The sequence below is a fragment of the Triticum urartu genome, chromosome 1, assembly GCF_003073215.2.
Source record: "Triticum urartu cultivar G1812 chromosome 1, Tu2.1, whole genome shotgun sequence".
Lineage (NCBI taxonomy): Eukaryota > Viridiplantae > Streptophyta > Magnoliopsida > Poales > Poaceae > Triticum > Triticum urartu.
The window spans coordinates 329,424,458-329,445,578 of NC_053022.1; positions in this window are offsets into that span (position 1 = coordinate 329,424,458).

Here is a 21,121-nt window from a genome sequence, read left to right on the forward strand (position 1 = left end):
GATGCCTGGAAGCAGGGGGATCATCACGGTCCCATGTGAAGAAAGGGATGCGGTGTGCTCCCTTGAGCGCGCCTTCCAAGCTGCGGCAATCGACAACCCTGACAGCAAAAGTGAAGGCCCTCCGGAGACCGTCCCCAAGAAGCTACCACGCCATGCAGGACCCCAGGAAGATGGCATCGCATCAGGAGCCTCGTCAGGATCGGCGCCCGCTCCAGGGGCGCCTCCCTCCACCACATAGGAAAGCGTGCCCGGTGCCCTCCTCGAGCAGGGCTCGGGGGCCCTCTTCTGGAGGGCCTCAGACCTTAGCAATATCACGAGGGAGGCGCTTGGGCACCACTTGGAAGCGTGCTTCACGGCACGTGTTCCGCAGGAGAGCATGAGGCAAGGAATGCCCACCACCCATGAGTTCATCATCAAGACCACCCAAGAGCTACAAGATGCAAGAGCCATGCGTGGCGACAGCCGCTCACAGAGTGTGGCTCACCACCCAGGCGAGGGTGCTGAGCTACGCACCTGCATCGACATCCGAGGGCTTAACAGGGCCGCGTCTCAGGAACATTGCTGGCCGTTGCGCGCGGGCTGATGTGAGGGCCCACCACACAGCTACGTTCACATGTCCTTCGGCTTGTCGAGCGCGGCGTCAGCCTATTAGCGCAACCTGCGGCAAGTCTAGGCGGCTCAGGTGGCCAGGTTCCATGCAATTCGGGAGGAGACGGCGACGGCCTTCAGGGAACCTCCCGAGCTCCCAGAGCCTTCCGAGGCTCAGGGTCCCTGTGGCTCATGAGGAGTCATTTCTTCGACGCGTGGCTTCAGCTGCACCAGCTCTACTTTGTCTACAGACCCGGGTGACATCTTCCAAGTTCATTTAAGCTGGGAGCGCCCCTCGGGCTGCACTATTCCCAGGCCGCGTGGGTCCGTCCCTGTGGCATGTATCCCTTTTACTTATGTCTTTTAGCTTACCTCGCTGGGGGTGGCCCTCGGGCTGCATCATCCCCACGACGCTCGGGCCGGACCCGGTGGCATGTATCTTCCTGCATTTATCTCAGTCGATCTGCTCTTCATGCTTAACCTGCCGACTGCTATCACCTATTTTGTAACCACCTGACACGGGTCCGTTCGCTCCATGAAATCTGCTTGCACGTTAAAAGGGGGGCGCCTGAGCATCGCGACTCAGGAGCTCTTACTGGCTCTCCAGCCCTCACCCCCTAGCCTTGACGACGGCAACGCGACCTGGCATACCAGCGGCGGCTGAGCTCGCTCGAGGGCCGGGACCTGAGGACGTAGAGTGCTTGCATCTAACCGCCTTGCAGGGACAAATGGTCACCAAGACCCAAGACTAGGCGCAACCCGCCTTAAGGTAGGGCCTCGTGAGTCCCGCGCTGGCTCACGAGTGCCCAGATACACCTCGCAGCCCTGCCGTGCAAGCAACGTGTCAGGGCGGGGTTGTACACGCCCCAGGGGCTCCTCCCATCCCACGCCCAAGTGGAAGCTACATGCTCCGCGCTGGCTGTCGACACTGCCGAGGAGCGGCTATGCCCGTGCACAAGCGGAAGCACTACGCTCCGCGCTGGTGATGAACAACTGAGGGCGACCCCACGGTCGTACCAACCTCAGGGAGCCCAGAGCTCAACGCCCAGCCTCACCATGACGCCTCCCCTCGGGAGAGTTGCGCGAGGGGGCTGGGCATGGGGGCTGCGCTTGGGTCACGCCCAAGCGCACGCCACCCAACCAGGTCCCCCGGACCTAGGCGTCGCGTGCCCCTCCCGAGGCCTCGGCGAGGGCAGGTATGGAAATTGTTTGAACGTCAAGAGGGGCTCCTGAGCATCGCGACTGAGGAGCCTAACTGGTCATGTAGCCCCTCACTCCTTGCTCCGTCCTGGTCTCCGGTCGGCCCAACGGCGGTTGAGGTATGCGCGGGGCCGGGCCCTGCCTATGTAGAACATTAATCCATCCTCACGAACTCTCCCTATATGTTGTTCGCACGTCAAGGGGGGCTCCTGAGCATCGCGACTCAGGAGCCTAACTGGTCATGTAGCCCCTCACTCCTTGGACCGTCCTGGTCTCCGGTTGGCCCAACGGCGGTTGAGGTTTGCGTGAGGCCGGGCTCTGCCGACGCAGAACAAGGCAAATAAGGAAGGAAATCGCATAATCTCAAAGAAAATATTACAAGCATACTGTTCTCACAATACCAAATGAAAAGTCGCGGGTGTGGACGTCGTGGTACACACAGTACCGGCCGCCCTTGGAGTTCCTTCTCGCACAGCTCGGAGTTCTTGACATTCGTTGGTGTTGTGGGTGTGGAGGTCGTGGTACACACAGTACCGGCCGCCCTTGGAAGGTTCGCGCTGATCTCTGCCCCGCTTGGTGTCTGGTTCTGCCGCGAGCACGGCAGCCCCCTTGCACTTCACATCCTTGGCCTTGAGCTTCTTCTCCTCTGGGTCTGTGGCAGGTAGCTCGAGGAGGGAGAGACGCCCTTCCTCAACCCAGGCGCACTTGTTTGCCAGGTTAAACAGCTCCAAGGAAGTGCTCAGGTCTTCATGCATCGCCCACTCCTCCTTCATCTTGACGTCGCGCACGCCATCGGAGAAGGCCGAGATGATGGCCTCTTCAGTCACCTTGGGAATCTTGAGGCATGCGTTGTTGAAGCGCTGGATGTACTTCTGCAGGGTCTCCCCGGGTTGTTTCTTGATGTGGCGCATGTCGCTTATGGCGGGTGGCCAGTCGCGAGTGCCTTGGACCTCCCAGGAGGAGATTGTGCCTGGAGCCAGGTTCAGGAGCCAGGTGCGGGCCCCATCCTTGAGCGCCATGGGAAACTAGTTCGCCATGACCTTCTCGTCTCCGTTGGCAGCTTCGATGCCCAGCTCGTAGAGCTGGAGGAACTCCGCAGGGTCGACCGTGTCATCGTAGCGAGGAGGCAGGTCTGGCTTGAACTTGCCGGGCCACGCGACGCGGCGTAGTTCGGTAGTGTAGGCGCGGCAGCCTGCTGTGGCCACGGGAGGCCTTGGGTGACGGAGAGCCTGGTCTTGCATGTCCCCACACGCTGCAGCTGAGAGCAGCGTGGGGTCTTGACGCGCGGGAGGAGGAGCATGGTCGCGATCTGCTGGAGCAGGGAGCGCCCGGGCAGCTTCTTGCGGGCGAGGGACTTCCTGGCAGCTCTGCTCTTGCCGCGCTGGCGCCTGACGGAGCGGGTTCCGCCCAGGGGCCTCGCGCCTTGGATCCATGGCATCTTCTTGAGGAGGAGAATGCCGGGGCGCCGCCGGAGCCTCGTCGCCCGCACGGGGTGGGATGCGGTGCAGTGGAACGGATGGCGCAGGAGAGCCCCCCGCGGTGCGGACGAGCTCGGTGACACGGTCGAGCCATTCTTTGTAGATGTCGTCGATGGGATGGTAGCGCAGGAGCTCATTTCCCGCGATGAGCGCGGCCCGAGCCTCCATTGGCGCGCGAAGCGCGTGCGACGAAGATCCAACCGGGGCGAGCGAGGGAGTGGCGGTGCGGCCGTCTTGCCGCACGGATGGGTGCTGGGACGATGCTTGCTGCTCGTCCCCCGCCGGGCCGGTGGCGGCGTTGACGGCAGGTGACGGGGAACGGCGTGGATGCCCGCCGACAGGGGCCGTCTGGGTGACGCGGGAAGCGAGTGTGGCCTGGCGCTCGGCGCGGGCCCGACGAGCGTCAGACATGGGCGTGATGGTCGGAGGAGAACGGGGCGGTGGAAGACGAATTCCGGCGCACCCCTACCTGGCGTGCCAAATGTCAGATTTCGGGTTCCGACAGACCTTGAGGTTCGAACACTGGGGTGCGCGTGGAGATTTCGCCTCCTACCTACCTGCACCCCTCCGCCATGATAGGATCTAAAACTAAGGAAAGAACGACACAAGAGACACAGGGTTTATACTGGTTCGGGCCACCATTGTGGTGTAATACCCTACTCCAGTGTGTGGTGTGGTGGATTGCCTGTTGGGCTGATGATGATGAACAATACAAGGAAGAACAGCCTCGCGAGGGTCTGTTCTTGGCTGGGGCGATGAACTGCTCGGAGGAGTTCAGTCACCTTTCTCTCTCTCTCTCTCTCTCTCTCTGCTTCCGACCAACCGACCGAACCCCCTTGCTATGTGGGTGGCTGGTCCTATTTATAGAGGCCCTGGTCCTCTTCCCAAATATCGAGCGGGAAGGGAGCCAACATTGGCGGGCTAATTTGAAGGGGGACAGCAAGTATCAGCTATCCTGACAAAAGTAGTCTTCGCCTGCGCAAAGCTCTGGTGATGACGCCGTCTTGGGCTCCACGGTGACCTCCGTCTCGTAGCCCTCCTGGTCTTGGTCTCGTTGCACCGAAATGGCAATCTTTGCCTGATGCCTCGGTACTCCGCGGCTGCGCTTGCCCCCTTTGCACCAAAGAGGAAGGGAGGACGCTGCGCGGGCTGGCACCCGCCTGGCGCCCTGAGTCGTCATGGCTTGCGTCACAGGTACCTCGTGAGGTACCCCGCACTGATCTCTCTACCTCCTCGTGAGCCAGCCTGACAAGGTCGTGCCCGAGGAAGCTCCGCGTCGCCCACCCCGCGAGGGTCTTGGGTTTGTGTGGCTGAAGACGGGCCGTGCTGGGCCTCCCTTTGAGCCACGCCGCAGGCCGCGGGTAGGCAAGTCTGGGGACCCCCGTTCCCAGAACGCCAACAGCGCGCCTCTTTGGCGTGCTTATCGCGCAAGCTCAGCAACTCTCCCTCCAGCGTCGGGCAGCGGTCTCGGGCGACCTTGGCTTCTTTTAGTGCTGCCTCACAATCGGCTTTGGCGCCAACGACTTCTTGCTTCTCTCTTTCTCGGAAGCCGCAACAGCCTGGCTCAGCGCCGCGCGCACCGCCAGGTCAGAATGAAGCCAGCTGGAGGCCAACTCCAGACGCCCGTCCACCAGGCGCGGGTCAGCGCTTAGGAGATCCGCCTGCAGTTTGGTCATATCTGAAAAGGCACGCTCCAAGACGGCAGTAGGAGCAGAGGAACCAAGGAGTGGAGGCACAGTAGTAGGAGGAAGTGGCGCTGTCACCAGGGCTTGGGAGACGGCGGGCTCCGGAGCAGCTGGGACCTCATCAGCCGCGCCAAGTATCAGCACCTTCGGAGCTAGCGGGGCCATAGGGGCTGACTCCATGCGACTGGGCTCCTCTTGGCCCCGCGAAGACGACCGGGTTGGGGAGGCACGGGCGATGTTGCCTCCTTGCTCTGCGGAGGGAGGCACAACTGCCTTACCATCCTTCCTCTTCTTCGCCGAAGATGTCGGTCTGATCAACCAAAGGCGAGCGTCAAGAAAAAAACAGGCACCTGCACGGACCAAGCAAAGTTCAAAACACCTACCGGTCCACCGCAAAGTACTCCACCCTTCGCTTGTGAAGCTTGAGGCCCGACAGCATCGGGACTTGAGGAGCAGGCGCTCGGGCTCCAGTGGCGCCGTGCGGTGCGGAGGCAGAACCGGATCCAGCCCCAGGAGGTGTTAGAGTGGAGGCGGCACCGCGGTCCACCTTCGACGATCTGCCCTTTGTCGGGACGAGGGGCTACTCCTTCCCTCCTTGGTAAGCGTTGGCCTCAGCATCATCAGGAAGGGCACGAAGAATCTCGGCCTTGCTCGGAGGGGAGGTCTCCTCCGCCTCTTCCGGGGTCTCCTCAGAGTCCTCCTCCCCCCCTTTCCGCGGGACTCGCCAGAAGACACCTCCACCGGCTTTGGTGCTGAAGGAGCTCCCGAAAGCACCGACAGCACTAGCCCGCGTGCATCAAAAGTCGGCCTGGAGGCGACGAATTCCTCCCGTTCCCTGCGTTGGAACATGGGAATGAAGGCGCTAGGCGGGTACTCCTGGTTGTCTCCAACTATGAGGCGTGGGACGGCGTCCAGTTCGTCGTCCGGTAGGTCCCCCGGCATCAGGTGGGCCTTGTTCTCCCCTCCTTCAAGCTGCCAGAAGGGGCGCGCGCGCGCCTGGAGTGGGGTGACCCACAGCGTCAAGAACACCCTCAGGAGCATCGCCCCCGTTATTTTGGCCGCCCTCACATTGCCCGGCTTCAGGTCGGCCATCATCTGCTCTGTCGGATTTCGGGTTCCGGCAGACCCTTGAGGTTCAAACACTGGGGTGCGCGCGGAGATTTCGCCTTCTACCTACCTGCACCCCTCCGCCTCGCTAAGATCTAAGCTATGGAAAGAACAGCACGAGAGACACAGGGTTTATACTGGTTCGGGCCACCGTTGTGGTGTAATACCCTAATCCAATGTGTGGTGTGGTGGATTGCCTCTTGGGCTGATGATGATGAGCAATACAAGGAAGAACAGCCTTGCGAGGGTCTGTTCTTGGCTGAGGAGATGAACTGTTAGGGGAGTTCAGTCACCCCTCTCTCTCTCTCTTCTCGATTCTCTCTCTGATTTCGATCCCAGCTTGTTTCTGGGTTGTCCGATTCTAGATCCCCTATACCCTGGGGGTGGCTAGTCCTATTTATAGGCAAAGTCCCTGGGCCTCTTCCCAAATATTGAGCGGGAAGGGCGCCAACAATTGGCCATTTTGAAGGGGAACATCTGGTACACTTATCCTGACTAAAGTTGGTCCTCGCCTACCAAAGGCTCTGGTGGTGACGCTGGCTTGAGCTCCACAATGACTTCCTCCCTGCCGTTGGGCTGGTCTTGGTCTCGTTGCACCGAAATGGGTGCCTTTGCTTGATGCTCACGCCTGCGCTTGCTCCCTTTGCACCAAAGAGGAAAGGGGGACACTGCGCGGGCTGGCGCCCGCCTGGCACCCTTGGTCGTCATGGCTTGCGTCACGGGCACCGCGTGAGGTACCCCGCCTTGATCTCTCCGCCTCCTCGCGAGCCAGCCTGATGAGGTTGTGCCGGAGGAAGCCCCGTGACGTCCGCCCCGCGAGGCTTCACCCCTCGCGAGGGTCTTGGGTCTGTGTTGATGAAGATGAGCCGTGCTGGGCCCCTCCTCGAGCGACGCCGCAGGCCGCAGGTAGGCAAGTCTGGGGACCCCCGTTCCCAGAACGCCGACAGTAGCCCCCGGGCCCAAGGCGCTCCCGGACTTGGACGTGCAGGGAGGCGAAAGGGCAAGAGCGAAGCGTCGCGGGCCCTAACAGCCTGCGGCCTTGGGCGCCGCGTGGCGGTTGATTGGACGTGGGCGTCTCCGCTTCCCCACAGCGCCTTGGCAACTGCACGGATTGGACAAGTCCCTGCATGCAAAGCGGGTCATGATTACCTGCGATCGTGGGGGCCGACGGTTGGCCCTCGCCGGCTATAAGTACGGATCGGCGCGCGCCCTTCTAGTTCATCCCCCCTTGCTTCTCCTTCTTCTTCATGGCCCCGTCGAGGAGGTTCTCGGCCGCAGAGAAGGGGAAGGCTCGCCAGGTTGAGCCTGCCTCTCCCCCGCCCAAGAGCGGCCGAGGGCGCCCTCGCAAACATCCTGTGGCCACCACGGCAGCTCCCCGCGGCCGTGGAGACGATTTCCAGCATGGTGTCGGGCGGACTGCCGCGGCCGGGGGGCGCGCTTCGGTCGCGTGTTCCCCTAGGCCGCGCTTTCGCGCTGCATAGGTGCTGCTGGAGTTCATTGTGTGGTCGACGGAGCCGACTAGCACCCGCCTTCAACTTCCTCGCTTCCTCCTCGGCGAGCTCCCGGCCGGCGCCCCGGGCGGCCTCTGACTTCAGGCAGACGGATGCTGCAACCGGGCCTCATGGGCTTCACTGGAGGTCTCCGCAGCCGGGAGCCTGGCCTTGACCCGCGGTTGGCAGACGTTTGCCCGCGCACGTGGCCTGAGCCGTCGGTGCACCCTGCACTTCAAGTTTGACGGCGATGCCACACTCTACGTGAGGGTGTTTGGGGAAGATGGTCGCCGCGCAGGGTGCTGCCCTGAGGGCGACGACCGCGGCCGGGAACCCAGCCCCGGCGATGATGGAGAGGACAGCGCTCGCGTGATTGGCGGTGCTCAGGGTTCCCCAAGCTTCACCGGTTCTTCTTCAGGCGGCGACTCTTCCAGCGGTGGCTGTGGTCAGCCTCCACGCCATCGTACCTGCTTGGGAGGTGGTAGCGTGTCTGCCCGCCGTCGCGCCTCGGTGAAGCGTGAGAGGGACTCTGCCTGAGCCCCGGAGGCAGCTCGAGTCTTCCCTGCAGGCCGGTGTGAGGCGAGCTGTGCCTGATTTGTTCTTTCTTTTCCTTTTTCCTGCGTAAAAAGACAATAGCCTGGAGCCCCGTGGGGGCGTTATTGGGTTATTGTTGTTAATCATCGCTTTGCTTCCGTTATCGTGCCTTCCGGCTACGTTCCCGCGCGTGGATAGTTCCCGGCCCCAGCCATGGGGGAGCGACCGACCCAGGCCCTGTGTTCGTGTCGCGGTGCCCGTGGGGCACGGACTGGGGGGGTGCTCCTGTAATGGACCCAGGTCGCGAAACCTTTGAACGACTAGGACAGGAACACTCGCGAGGGCGCTCGGCTGCCCCCTTCGCGAGGCCTTCCATAAGAGAAATCGAGGCAGGAGAGTGAAAAGTCGAAGAACCAAAAACCAAGGACGGCAACAGCTTCAATAAAACTTCGAATGAGAATGAACAAGCCAACTGCGGAAAGCAAATGAAAAAGCCGCGTCCGGCACCCAATCTAGTCTTCGACGTCTTCTCACTAGCGCGGAGCTAAGTGCTGCCACTGGGCGTGGGAGGGAGCCCCAGGGCCTGAGGCCGGCGCTCCTGAGACTCCGGGGCGTGTACAGCCCCAACTCGTTATTACGTGAGAGTGTCACGGGCGGTGAGCTTCACAGGCGTTGGCCTTCTTCACAGGCTCTGGGCCTTTTCCAAAACGCGACAGCTTCACAGGCATTCACCTTCTTCACAGGCTCCGGGCCTTTTCCAAAACGCGACAGCTTCACAGGCATTCGCCTTCTTCACAGGCTCCGGGCCTTTTCCAAAACGCGACAGCTTCACAGGCATTCGCCTTCTTCAGAGGCTCCAGGCCTTTTCCAAAACGCGACAGCTTCACAGGCATTCGCCTTCTTCACAGGCTCTGGGCCTTTTCCAAAACACGACAGCTTCACAGGCATTCGCCTTCTTCACAGGCTCTAGGCCTTTCTAGGGGTAGAACCTCCGGAGGTGCTGGATGTTCCATGCGTTCTGGACCGGCACCCCCTCCTGAGTCTCCAAGCGCGCGGAGCCGGGCCTGGAAACATGAACAACCTTGAACGGGCCCTCCCACATGGGAGAGAGCTTGTGCAGTATCTCCCTGGAGAGAACCCGGCTAAGCACGAGGTCTCCTACCTCGAGAGTTCTGGAGCAGATGTTGCGGCAGTGATATCGTCGCAGTGCTTGTTGGTACCTCGCCGATCGCAGCGCGGCTTCTCGGCGACGTTCCTCCCCCAGCACGAGGTCCATCCCCCGCATGGCGTCCTGCTGCGCCTCATCGAACGCCAGGACCCGCGCGGAGCGACGTATGACCTCGTGAGGGAGGACCGCTTCGGCTCCGTAGACCAGGAAGAACGGGGTCTCTCCAGTCGGCTTGGTCGCGGTTGTGCGGATGGACCACAACACGGACTGAAGCGCGTCATACCAACCTCTGCCGTAGGCCTCCAGCGTCCTCTTGAACGTCCTAGTCTTGAGGCCCCTCCGGACCTCTGCGTTGGCTCGCTCGGCCTGGCCGTTGCTTCGGGGGTGCGCCACCGAAGCGTAGCATATCTGCGTTCCAAGGTTAGCACAGTATGTTTTGAAGAGGTTACTGGTGAACTGCGAACCGTTGTCTATGATGATGCGGTTCGGCACCCCGAACCGGCTCACGATGCCCCTGATGAACTTGACCGCGGAACCCGCGGGGATGGTGCGGACGGCCTCTACTTCAGCCCACTTGGTGAACTTGTCCACGGCGACGTAGAGGTAGCGGTAGCCCCCTGGCGCCCGTGGAAACGGGCCCAGGATGTCCAGCCCCCAGACTACGAATGGCCACGAAAGGGGTATAGTCTGCAGGCCTCCTGCCGGCTGATGGATCAGCTTGACGTGGAACTGGCAGGCCTCACAAGCTTTCACCAGTTCGACGGCGTCATTGAGTGCGGTGGGCCAATAAAACCCACTGCGGAACGCCTTGCCGACGAGGGTCCGTGATGATGAATGATGTCCACAGTCTCCACCGTGTATATCTTCCAGCAGTTCCTTTCCTTGCTCCCTGGAGATGCAGCGCAGGGATACATCGTTTGGTCGCTTCCGGTAGAGCTCTCCATCCTTGATGCAGTATGTCGTGGCCTGCCGTGCCACATGCTCCGCTTCCTCCTCCTTCTCCGGCAGGGTCCCTTGTGTTAAGTAACTCCGGAGCTTTGTGATCCAGCACCCCTCCTAAGGTTCCATCATCAGGAGCAGGCGTGCTCCTGAGGCCGGGCCACAGACTGGGGCTCCCGAGGCAGGTGGCTGGGGGAGCTCCTCCCGAGGCTGAGCCGTGTTTGACAATGACGGTAGGGCTGAGGGCTTGAAGAGCCGCTCCTCGAAGACGCCAGGCTCCTGAGGTAACCACCTGGACGCCCGCTTGGCGATGTTGTCGGCCTCCTGATTGGTGCCACGGGGCACATGCTGCAACTCCAACCCCCAGAACTGCTTCTCCATCCTGCGGACCTCCGCAAGGTAGGCTTCCATGTGCTCATCTATCGGCTCGTACACCTTGTTGGAGAAATTGACAAGGAGCTGCGGATCGCCCTTGATGGTGAGGCGTTTCACCCCCAAGGCAGCCGCGGCCTTCAAGCCCGCTATTAAACCTTCATACTCCGCTATGTTGTTGGAGACCTTTTCACCTTGCTGGAAATAGAGCTGTACAGCGTAGTAGAGCTTGTCCTGAGTGGGCGATATAAGCACCGCCCCAGCCCCAGCGCCATGCCTGGAGAACGCCCCATCGAAGTACATGACCCAGCCTTCTAGCGCCTCGCTTCCCGGGGAGAGGGACCGATCCTCGTCGGCCTTGAGGCCTGGTGCCTCCGTCCATTCTGCCACAAAATCCGCTAATGCTGCTCCCTTGATGACTCTGGTCGTGCTGAATTCGAGCTGAAACGCTTGTAGTTCTATGTTCCACTCAGCGACTCTTCCAGCTGAGTTAGGGCTCCTGAGCACTCTCTCCAGGGGGTATGACGAGACGACCTTGATGGGGTGACCCTGAAAATAGTGCCGCAGCTTGCGCGAGGCCACCAGTAGCGCGAGGAGGAGCTTCTGAGGCATGGGGTACCGTGCCCTCGTGTCCCACAACACCGTGCTGACAAAGTACACTGGGTGCTCGACGAGGTTGGGTGCGTCAGTGCTGGTGGCGCCCTCCGGAGACCATGGTGCCTCTTGAGGCGGTGAGGCCTCCTGAGGCTGGCCATCTGGGAGAGGGGCCTCTTCCGCCTCCGGTGCACTCCTCTGCGGCGGCTGATCCTCCTCAGCCGCGGTGGCGGTTTCTGTGGGCCTTCCTTGTTCTTGTTTTGCCATGTCCCGGGCTGTTGCCATGGTTTTGATTCGACGCTCCTTCCTAACTGCCACCAGGGCTGCGCTGGCGGAGTAGGGAGTGGCGGCGAGGTAAAGCACCAGGGGCTCTTGAGGGCGCGGAGCCACCATGACTGAAGGGCTGGTCAGGTATCTCTTGAGATCCTGGAATGCCTTGTCGGCCTCTTCAGTCCATTCAAAGGGCCCCTTTTTCTTCATTAGCTGGAAGAAGGGCAGCGCTCGCTCCCCAACTTGGAGATGAAGCGCCCTAGCACGGTCACGCGCCCGGTGAGCTTCTGCATTTCTCTGAGGGTCTTTGGCGGGCTCATGTCCTCGACCGCCTTGACCTTTTCCGGGTTAGCCTCGATGCCTCGGTGGGACACGAGGAAACCCAAGAGCTTGCCCGAGGGGACTCCGAACACACACTTCTCTGGGTTGAGCCGCAGGTTCAATGCGTTGAGGCTCGCGAAGGTTTCCTCCAGGTCTTGTATCAGGGTCCTGGCCTCCCGAGACTTCACCACAATGTCATCGACGTAAGCCTCAACATTCTTCCCGATCTGCGGGCCCAAGGTGATGTGCATCAGCCGCTGAAAGGTCGCCCCTGCGTTACGCAGCCCGAATGGCATGCATGTGTAGCCGTACACCCCACACGGGGTTAGGAAGCTGTCTTTTCGACGTCTTCTACCGCCATCTTGATCTGGTGATACCCAGAGAAGGCATCCAAGAAGCATAGCAGGTCGCATTCTGCGGTGGAATCGACGATCTGGTCGATGCGGGGGAGCGGGAACGGATCTTGCGGGCATGCCTTGTTGAGGTTGGTGAAGTCGACACACATGCGCTCCTTCCCTCCCTTCTTTGGCACAACGACAGGGTTGGCCAACCAATCCGGGTATCGGACCTCACGAATGACCCCAGCGGCTTCTAGTTTGCGGGTCTCTTGGGCGATGAAGGCCTGCTTTTCTGTGGACTGCCGCCTTGTCTTCTGCTTCACAGGGCGCACGTTGGGGCACACGTTGAGGTGATGCTCGATGACGCTCCTAGGGATCCCCGCCAACTGGTCAGGCTCCCAAGCGAATACCTTCTTGTTTGCGCGCAGGAATCTGACGAGGGCCTCCTCCTGCTCGGGTTCGAGGTTGGCGCCTATGGTGAAAGTGGCGTTGGTGGACCCGTCCTCATAGACGGGTATTTGCTTGGTTTCTGCCTTGTCTTGGGTGAACAACTGTTTCTTCTTGGCGGGTGCAGCCCCCTTGGGCTCGGGGGTCTCCGAGTCGGCGGGCTATGCCGACGCCGCTGTCCTGAAGGCGAGCTTGAGCACTCGCAGCGCGTCTCCGGTGTCCCCGTGCACGGTGAGGACACCGCTGCTCCCGGGCATCTTCATGACGTTGTACGCCGGGTGCGTCGCGGCCATGAACTAGGCCAGTGTTGGGTAGCCGAGAATGGCGTTGTAGGGGAGGCCGATGGGGGCGATGTCGAAGTCTATCGGATTTTGGGTTCTAGCAGACCCTTGAGGTTCGAACACTGGGGTGCGCACGGAGATTTCACCTTCTACCTACCTGCACCCCTCCGCCTCGCTAAGATCTAAGCTATGGAAAGAATAGCACAAGAGACACAGGGTTTATACTGGTTCGGGCCACCGTTGTGGTGTAATACCCTACTCCAGTGTGTGGTGTGGTGGATTGCCTCTTGGGCTGATGATGATGAGCAATACAAGGAAGAACAGCCTCGCGAGGGTCTGTTCTTTGTTGGGGGGATGAACTGCTAGGAGGAGTTCAGTCACCCTTATCTCTCTATCTCTTCTCGATCCTCTCTCTGATCTCCCCCCTCTTCTGTGGGTGGCTAGTCCTATTTATAGGCAAAGGCCCTTGGCCTCTTCCCAAATATTGAGCAGGAAGGGCGCCAACAATTGGCCATTTTGAAGGGGAACATCTGGTACACTTATCCTGACTAAAGTTGGTCCTCGCCTGCCAAAGGCTCTGGTGGTGACGCTTGCTTGGGCTCCACAATGACTTCTTCCCTGCCGTTGGACTGGTCTTGGTCTCGTTGCACCAAAACAGGTGCCTTTGCTTGATGCTCTCACCTGCGCTTGCTCCCTTTTCACCAAAGAGGAAAGGAGGACCCTGCGCGGCTGGCGCCCGCCTGGTGCCTTTGGTTGTCATGGCTTGCGTCACGGGCACCTCGTGAGGTACCCCGCCTTGATCTCTCCACCTCCTCGCGAGCCAGCCTGATGAGGCCGTGCCTGAGGAAACTCTGTGTCGTCCGCCCCGCGAGGCTTGGCCCCTTGCGAGGGTCTTGGGTCTGTGTTGATGAAGACGGGCCATGCTGGGCCCCCCTTTGAGCCACGCCGCAGGCCGCAGGCAGGCAAGTCTGGGGACCCCCGTTCCTAGAACGCCGACTGTAGCCCCCGGGCCCAAGGCGCGCCCGGACTTGGCCGTGCAGGGAGGCGAAAGGGCAAGAGCGAAGCGCCGCGGGCCCTAACAGCCTGCGGCCTTGGGCGCCGCGTGGCGGTTGATTGGACGTGAGCGCCTCAGCAACCGCGCAAGTTGATAAAGGAGCGGCGTCTGCCTAGGCTTTGCTTTTTGCTTTCTCCGGTTGCTGCTCAGATCCCCTTTCTTGCGCCTCTCCTTCCTTCCTCCAAAACTTCCAGATCTACTCCAACCGCGTGACCTAGGAAGCCATGGCGCCTCGTCAGTCCCCGGTCGGACCTTGGTACTCGTCTGCCTGGACTCGCCGAACGTGTCGGAGGCGAGCCTCGCCCGGTTGCGCAGGATGGCGGCGGCGTAGGGCATCGACGGGGGGAAGGTGTTCAAGGCCGGCTCCACCACCCCTGAGGGCCAAGGGAGCACCTTCTATCTGTTCTTTGTAAGCACCATTGCTGCTGGCCTGGTGCCTCCCTTCTCCGAGTTCTTCTTCTCTGTCCTCCGCCATTATAAGCTACATGCTCAGCATCTCCACCCCAACTCCGTCCTTCTCCTGGCAATCTTCGCCTATTATTGCGAGGCTCACATAGGGGTGCAGTCCTCAGTGGCCTTGCTGCGCCACTACTTCTACCTCCGGACCTCGCGGTCCTACTTCCGCGTGCGCGAGCTTCATCGCGTACGGTGGCGCCATTGCCATTTCGAACCCCGGGAAAAGGATTGAGGGCTTCAGGAGCAAGTGGGTCTTGGCAGATGCTGGGCGCATCCACCCTCGGCTGATCTTGCCCATGGAGCAACCCACGAGCTCTAGCGATTGGGGTCGGGCGGAGCTCGCGGACCCCCGCGCGAAGCTGGTGTTGGAGAAGATGGACGCAGATCTGAGGCCAGCCAACATGGCGGCGGCGAAGCTGACCGGCGCGTCGCTGCCGAGGGAATTCCTGGAGCACCAGCTGGCTCCGCTCCGGCAGTACTCACTTCCGATGTGGAGGCCCCATCCGAGCCCCGCGGCCTTGGCCGACGAAGATCTGGCTGCGGTCCTCCAATCTCTGGTCGGGGGCGATGTGGCGAGGTTGGAGGGCGCTCCTACGCCCTTGTTCCTCTGCGACGACTGGGAGCAGGTAGTGGAGTCCATGCCCATCTTCAACGGGGACGGGCCCGTGCCCATGGAAACTCCCGGAGAATTGGTGGACGTGTCCTCCGACGACTCCAACGAAGAGGAGGAAGGAGGGGAGCGGGAAAAAGGGCCTGACTCCGAGGCAACTGACGGAGAGTCGAGAGCTCCCCTCCCCCGGTGCAGGTTCCGCATTCTCCGTCTCTCTCCGAGCAATGACGACGAGGATGATGATGAGCAGGACGGCGGGAGCTTGCCCCCGATCCCAAAGAAGGACAGGACTGGGCTGATCTCCCGCGGGTCTGCCCCGGCCCCGAGGCGGACCGCAGACGCGCCTTCCGCTTCCAAGCTTCCCGAGGTTGACCCTTCCAGCCAGCTTTCAGGCTTCAAATTTGGCCGGAGGCCGCTTAAGCTTACTGGCGAGGACCCGTAAGCGCTTGATTCTTGTCTTTATTTCTTGTTCTGCTTCTGAGGCTTGACGTCCGCATCTCATGGATAGGCAGCAAAGAAGCCGAAGGGAGCTCCTGAGGTTCCATCCGTGGCAGCGCCTTCGCCCACGAAGGAAGGTGATCGTGACGCACGGGCTTCTCCTGCCCGGTCGTCCTCGCGATGCCTTGCTGAGCTAGCTGGGGCGAGCTCAGCCCCCATGGCCCAAGTGACTCCTGAGGTGCCTTTGCCTGCTGCCGCCACTTCAGCCGTTGGGGCGCAGCAAGTTCCGCCTCAGGATGTTGTGGTCCGCTGCCACCTTCTCCTCCTACTCCACCCACTGCTGTCTCTCCGACTACTCTTGCCGTTCTGGATCATGCTGCTGTTGAGCTGGACCGGCTGCGGTAGGATCTTCTTGGCGCCGACCCTCGCTTGGTGGCCGGGCGCTTGGAGCTGGCTTCAGGATGGATTCGCTCCGATGCTTCGATTTGGGCGGCGCTAGTCCAGGCCTCGACGGCTTGCGATGAGGAGAGGCAGGCCGTCCTTGAGGCGAAGGCTGCTCGTGACGCAGCCCTGGGGGAGGTGGTCGACGTCCGTGGTCGCTGCAAGGCGCTGGAGGACGAGCTGCAAGGCCTGCGGGACCAGCTCGTGAAAGAGGTCCGCCTTCGCCAAGAGCAGGAAGAAGGTGTGAAGGCTCGCGAGGCGGCCGTCGAGGGCCGGGAGGCCAAGCTCAGGAAGCGCCGCGACCGCCTAGGCGCGCTGGAGCAGGAGTTGGGGGCGAGGAAGGTCGAGCTGGATGACAAGGCCCAGGTTCTTGCCGAGGACCGCGTGGCCTTCATCGAGATGGAGGCGAAGGCTCGCTCCTCGCTGAGGACGCTTTACGACAGCGGCCTGGAGAGCCCGCTGGCTGGCGCCGAGGACGGCCCCGCCAAGCTGCTTCCCTTCCTGGTTCGCGCTCTTGAAGATGTCGCCCTTGGCCTTGGCCCCACGGCCGAGGCCGAGGCGTGTGTCCTGTCTTCTGCAGCGCTGACACGGGTCCTCACCCACATCTACCTTCGCGATCCCGGCGTCGACCTCGACAGCCTGCTGGAGCCAGTAAGTGGCGAGCGTGCCACTGCCACTGCCGAGGCCGTGAAGGGTCGTGCGGAGGCTCTACTGGGGAAGTTCCGGGCCTTCAGCACCAAGCCAAAGCAAGGCGCTGCCGACCCCGCTGCTCCATGAGCCGAACCCACTCCGCGCTGCTCCACAGCCGACAAGTGACTCCATTGTGGCTCCTGTCCTGCCTTTAATTCCTGCACATGTATCATGCCTCGGGGAGGCATTTAAACTTGCGTTTGGCATTGAGATAACAATGTGGACTGTAATATTTTCTTTTGAATTCCTTGAAATTTTCGCTTTTCCTTCCTACTTGCTTATGTTCTACGCCGACAGAGCCCGGCCCCGCGCATACCTCAGCCACCGTTAGCCCCGACCAGAAACCAGGACGGGACCAAGGAGTGAGGGGCTACGTGACAAGTTAGTCTCCTGAGTTGCGATGCTCAGGAGTCCCCCTTGGCGAACGAACAGCAAGTAGGGAGGTCTGATGTGGGTGGATCTACCGTTCTACGTCTGCAGAGCCCGGCCGCGTGCATACCTCAACTGCCGTTAGCCTTTCGGAACTAAGGAGTGAGGGGATACGTGACCAGTTAGGCTCCTGAGTCGCGATGCTCAGGAGTCCCCCTTGACGCTCAAACGGCCTTCGTACCTTGGCTCCGCTCGGGGAGAGACGCGCGATGAACCAGGCCCGGGGGGCCTGGCTGGGTGGCGTGCGTCTGGGCGTGACCCAAGCGCAGCCCCCTTGCCCAGCCCCCTCGCGCGGCACTCTCGAGGGGAGGCGTTACGATGAGGCTAGACACTGAGCTCTGGGCTCCCTGAGGTTGATGCAGCCCGGGGGCCGCCCTCAGTTGTTTATCACCAGCGCGGAGCATAGCGCTTCCGTATGTGTACGGGCATAGCCGCTCCTCGGCAGTGTCGTCACCCAGCATGGAGCATGGTGCTTCCACTGGTACGTGGGAGGGGGCTCCCCTCCGGGAGGAGCCCCCGGGGCGTGTACAGCCCCGCCCTGACACGTGGCTCGCACGGTAGGGCCTGGCGAGGTGTATCTGGGCACCCGTGAGCCAGCGCGGGACTCACGGGGCCGTACCTCTAGGCGGGTTGCGCCTGGCACTGGGCCATATCTTGTGATGTGTCCCTGTAAATTTGGTTAGATGCCGGCACTCTACGTCCTCGGGTCCCGGCCCTCGAGCTGGTCTCAGCCGTCGCTGGTATGCCAGGTCGCGATGCCGTGGACAAGGCCAGAGGGTGAGGGCTGGAGAGCCAGTAAGAGCCCTGAGCCGCGATGCTCAAGTACTCCCCCTTTAACGTGCAAGTGGTTGGCATGGAGAAGAAGAGGTGCCATGGACAGGCATCAAATAATCAAGCATGGTGGGTCGAACGCATAGCCGAAAATAAATGCAAAAGGGATACATGCCACCGGGTCTGGCCCGAGCGACTTGGGGATGATGCAGCCCGTGGGGCGCCCCCAAAAAGTAAGCTAACAACATGAAATAAAAGGGATACATGCCGCAGGAACGGACCCACGCGGCCTGGGAATAATGCAGCCTTGGGGGGGGCGCTCCCAGCTGGAAATGAAACTTGAAAGATGTCACCTGAAGATGTTGAGGACGAAGGAGTGTTGGTGTAGCTGACTCGGTGGGCTGAGGAAGCCGATCCTCACAAGCCCCCAGGACCAGGGGCCTCGGGAGGCTCCGGAGGCGCTGGTGGCTCCTTGCGGACCATCTCCATCTCCGCCAGGGCTGCGGAACGCCTGGCCTCTTGAGCCTCCATGATGCCCCTCATGAGGCGCTGTTACGTGGCAACCGCGTTCGACAAGCTGTAAGGCATGCGAACGTAGCTGTGGGGTGGACCTTCGCAGCTCCCCACTCGTGAGGGCCAGAGGCGCTCCAGAGAGGTGACTCGATTGAGCCCTGGTATGTCGATGCAGACGTGCAGCCCACCATCCTCGCCTGGATGGGGAGCCACAGCTGGTAGGCGGCGGCCGCCTCTCATGACTCTTGACTCCTGTAGCTCCTAAATGGCCTTGCTGACGAACTCCTGGGGGTCTGGCCCTCCTTACCTTACTCCTTCTTGAGGGAAGCATGCTATGAAACACGCCTCTATGTGGTTCCCAAGCGCCTCCCTCGTGACCTTAGCCAGGTCGGTGGCCCTCCAGGGGAGAGCCCCCGAGCCCTGCCTAAGGAGGGCGCCGGGCGCGCTTTCCTATGAGATGGAAGGAGTTTCCCCTGGGCAGGCGCGGGCCCTAAGAGGCCTGCCTCCTAAGGGGCCGGGCCGGACGATGTCTTCTTCTTCTTGGGGGCGGTCTCGGGAAGCCTCCTGCTTCCGCGGTCCGGGTCTTCCAGTGATGCGGCCTGAAAGGCTCGTTCCAGGGAACACACTGTGTCCTTCTCTTCACAGGGCACTGTGATGACTCCGCCACTTCCTGGCATCTTGAGGACGTTGTAGCCGTCGTGAGTCACGGCCATGAACTTGGCCAGCGCTGGGTACCCAAGGATGGCATTGTACGGCAGGCGAATGTGAGCGACGTCGAAGTTGATGAGCTCGGTGCGGTATTTGTCGCGTGCCCCGAAGGTGACAGGGAGGCGGACCTGCCCAATCGGGACCGTGGATCCATCGGTGACTCCGGAGAAGGGCTTGGTTGGCTGAAGCTGGGTGTAGGGCACTTGGAGATTGTTGAATGTTTCCACGGACAGGATGTTGAGCCCTGCCCCGCCATCGATGAGGGTCCTGGTGACCACCACGTTGCTGATGATTGGGGAACAAAGCATCGGGAGGACTCCGGCAGTGGCCGCACACTTGAGCTGATCTGCTGAGCTGAACATGATGGCGCACACCGACCACCTGAGAGGGCGCGTGGCTTCCAGCTTGGGGAGGACTGCATTCACTTCGCGGGCAAACTTCTTGAAGATGCGTTGAGAGGCTGGGGCTTGAGCCCCGCCCAGGATGCAGGCGATCGCGCGCGGCTCCTGGAAGCCCCCAGCCCCCTCGTCCTGATGGCGGTCCTCGTTTATCCTTGGCTGCAGCGGCAGCGGAGGGAGGCCTGCGTTGCCTTGCGGGCGATCCTCGCGAGGCTGATCCCTCCAGTCTCCCTCGCGAGGCGGGTCTTGCCAGCGATCCTCGCGAGGTTGATCGCGCCACCCTTGGCGCGGGCAGCGGTCTTCCCAGCGTCCTGCATTCCTTCCTCCTCCCTGACCGTAGCCCCGGTCACCGCGGTTGGGGCGACGGCCGATCCTTCCTTCTCGCACGGCTCGAAGCTCTTGACATTCGTTGGTGTTGTGGGTGTGGAGGTCGTGGTACACATAGTACCGACTGCCCTTGGAAGGTTCAGGCTGATCTCTGTCCCGCTTGGTGTCTGGTTCTGCCGCGAGCACGGCAGCCCCCTTGCGCTTCACATCCTTGGCCTTGGGCTTCTTCTCTTCTGGGTCTGCGGCAGGCAGCTCGAGGAGGGAGAGACTCCCTTCTTCAGCCCTGGCGCACTTGGTTGCCAAGTTGAACAACTCCAAGGAGGTGCACAGGTCTTCATGCATCGCCAGCTCCTCCTTCATCTTGACATCGCGCACGCCGTCGGAGAAGGCTGAGATGATGGCCTCCTCGTTCACCTTGGGAATTTTGAGGCGTGCGTTGTTGAAGCGCTGGATGTACTTCTGCAGGGTCTCTCCGGGTTGTTGCTTGATGCGGCGCATGTCGCTCACGGCGGGTGGCCGGTCGCGAGTACCTTGGAAGTTGGTGATGAAGCGGGTGCGCATCTCGTCCCAGGAGGAGATCGTGCTTGGAGCCAGGTTCAGGAGCCAGGTGCGGGCCCCGTCCTTGAGCGCCATGGGAAACCAGTTCGCCATGACCTTCTCGTCTCCGTTGGCAGCTTCGATGCCCAGCTCATAGAGCTGGAGGAACTCCGCAGGGTCGGCCGTGCCGTCATAACGAGGAGGCGGGTCTGGCTTGAACTTGCCGGGCCACACGACGCTGCGTAGCTCGGTGGTGAAGGCACGGCAGCCAGCTGTGGCCACGGAAGGCCTTGGGTGATGGAGAGCTTGGTCTTTGAAAGTGCAACTATCCCTAGGTGGTTTTGGTAATTCATAACAACATATAGCTCATTGAGCTAATGCTATTCCAAGATGATTATTTCAGGAAAGCTCAATGATTGGCATGGCATGGATGTGAAAGTGGAACCCTCAAAATGCTAAGGACAATGGATTGGCTCAAGCTCAAAAGCTCAAGACTCCTCATTTTATATTTTAGTGATCCAAGATCACATTGAGTCCGTAGGAAAAGCCAATACTATCAAGGAGGGATGAGGTGTTGCTTAATGAGCCTCTTGCTTCATGTGCTTAATGATATGCTCCAAAACCCTCAACTACTTTCCCATATCCACATATGACCTAAACTCTAAGCCAAACTCGGTCCTGCCGATTTTTCCTATCCGGCGCCACCGAGTTTCAATTGTCATTAGCCACTGCCAAACCCTAGCAATTCGGTTCTACCGATAAGGATCTCGGTCCCACCGAGATGGGGTTGCAAACTCTCTGTTTCCCTTTCGTAACTTTTCGGTCCCACCGAAAGAACGAATCGGTCCCACCGAGATTGCAATGTAAACTCAGTGTTTCCCCTTTGTAACTTTTCGGTCTCACCGAGTTCCACTCGGTCCCACCGAAAGAGCAAATC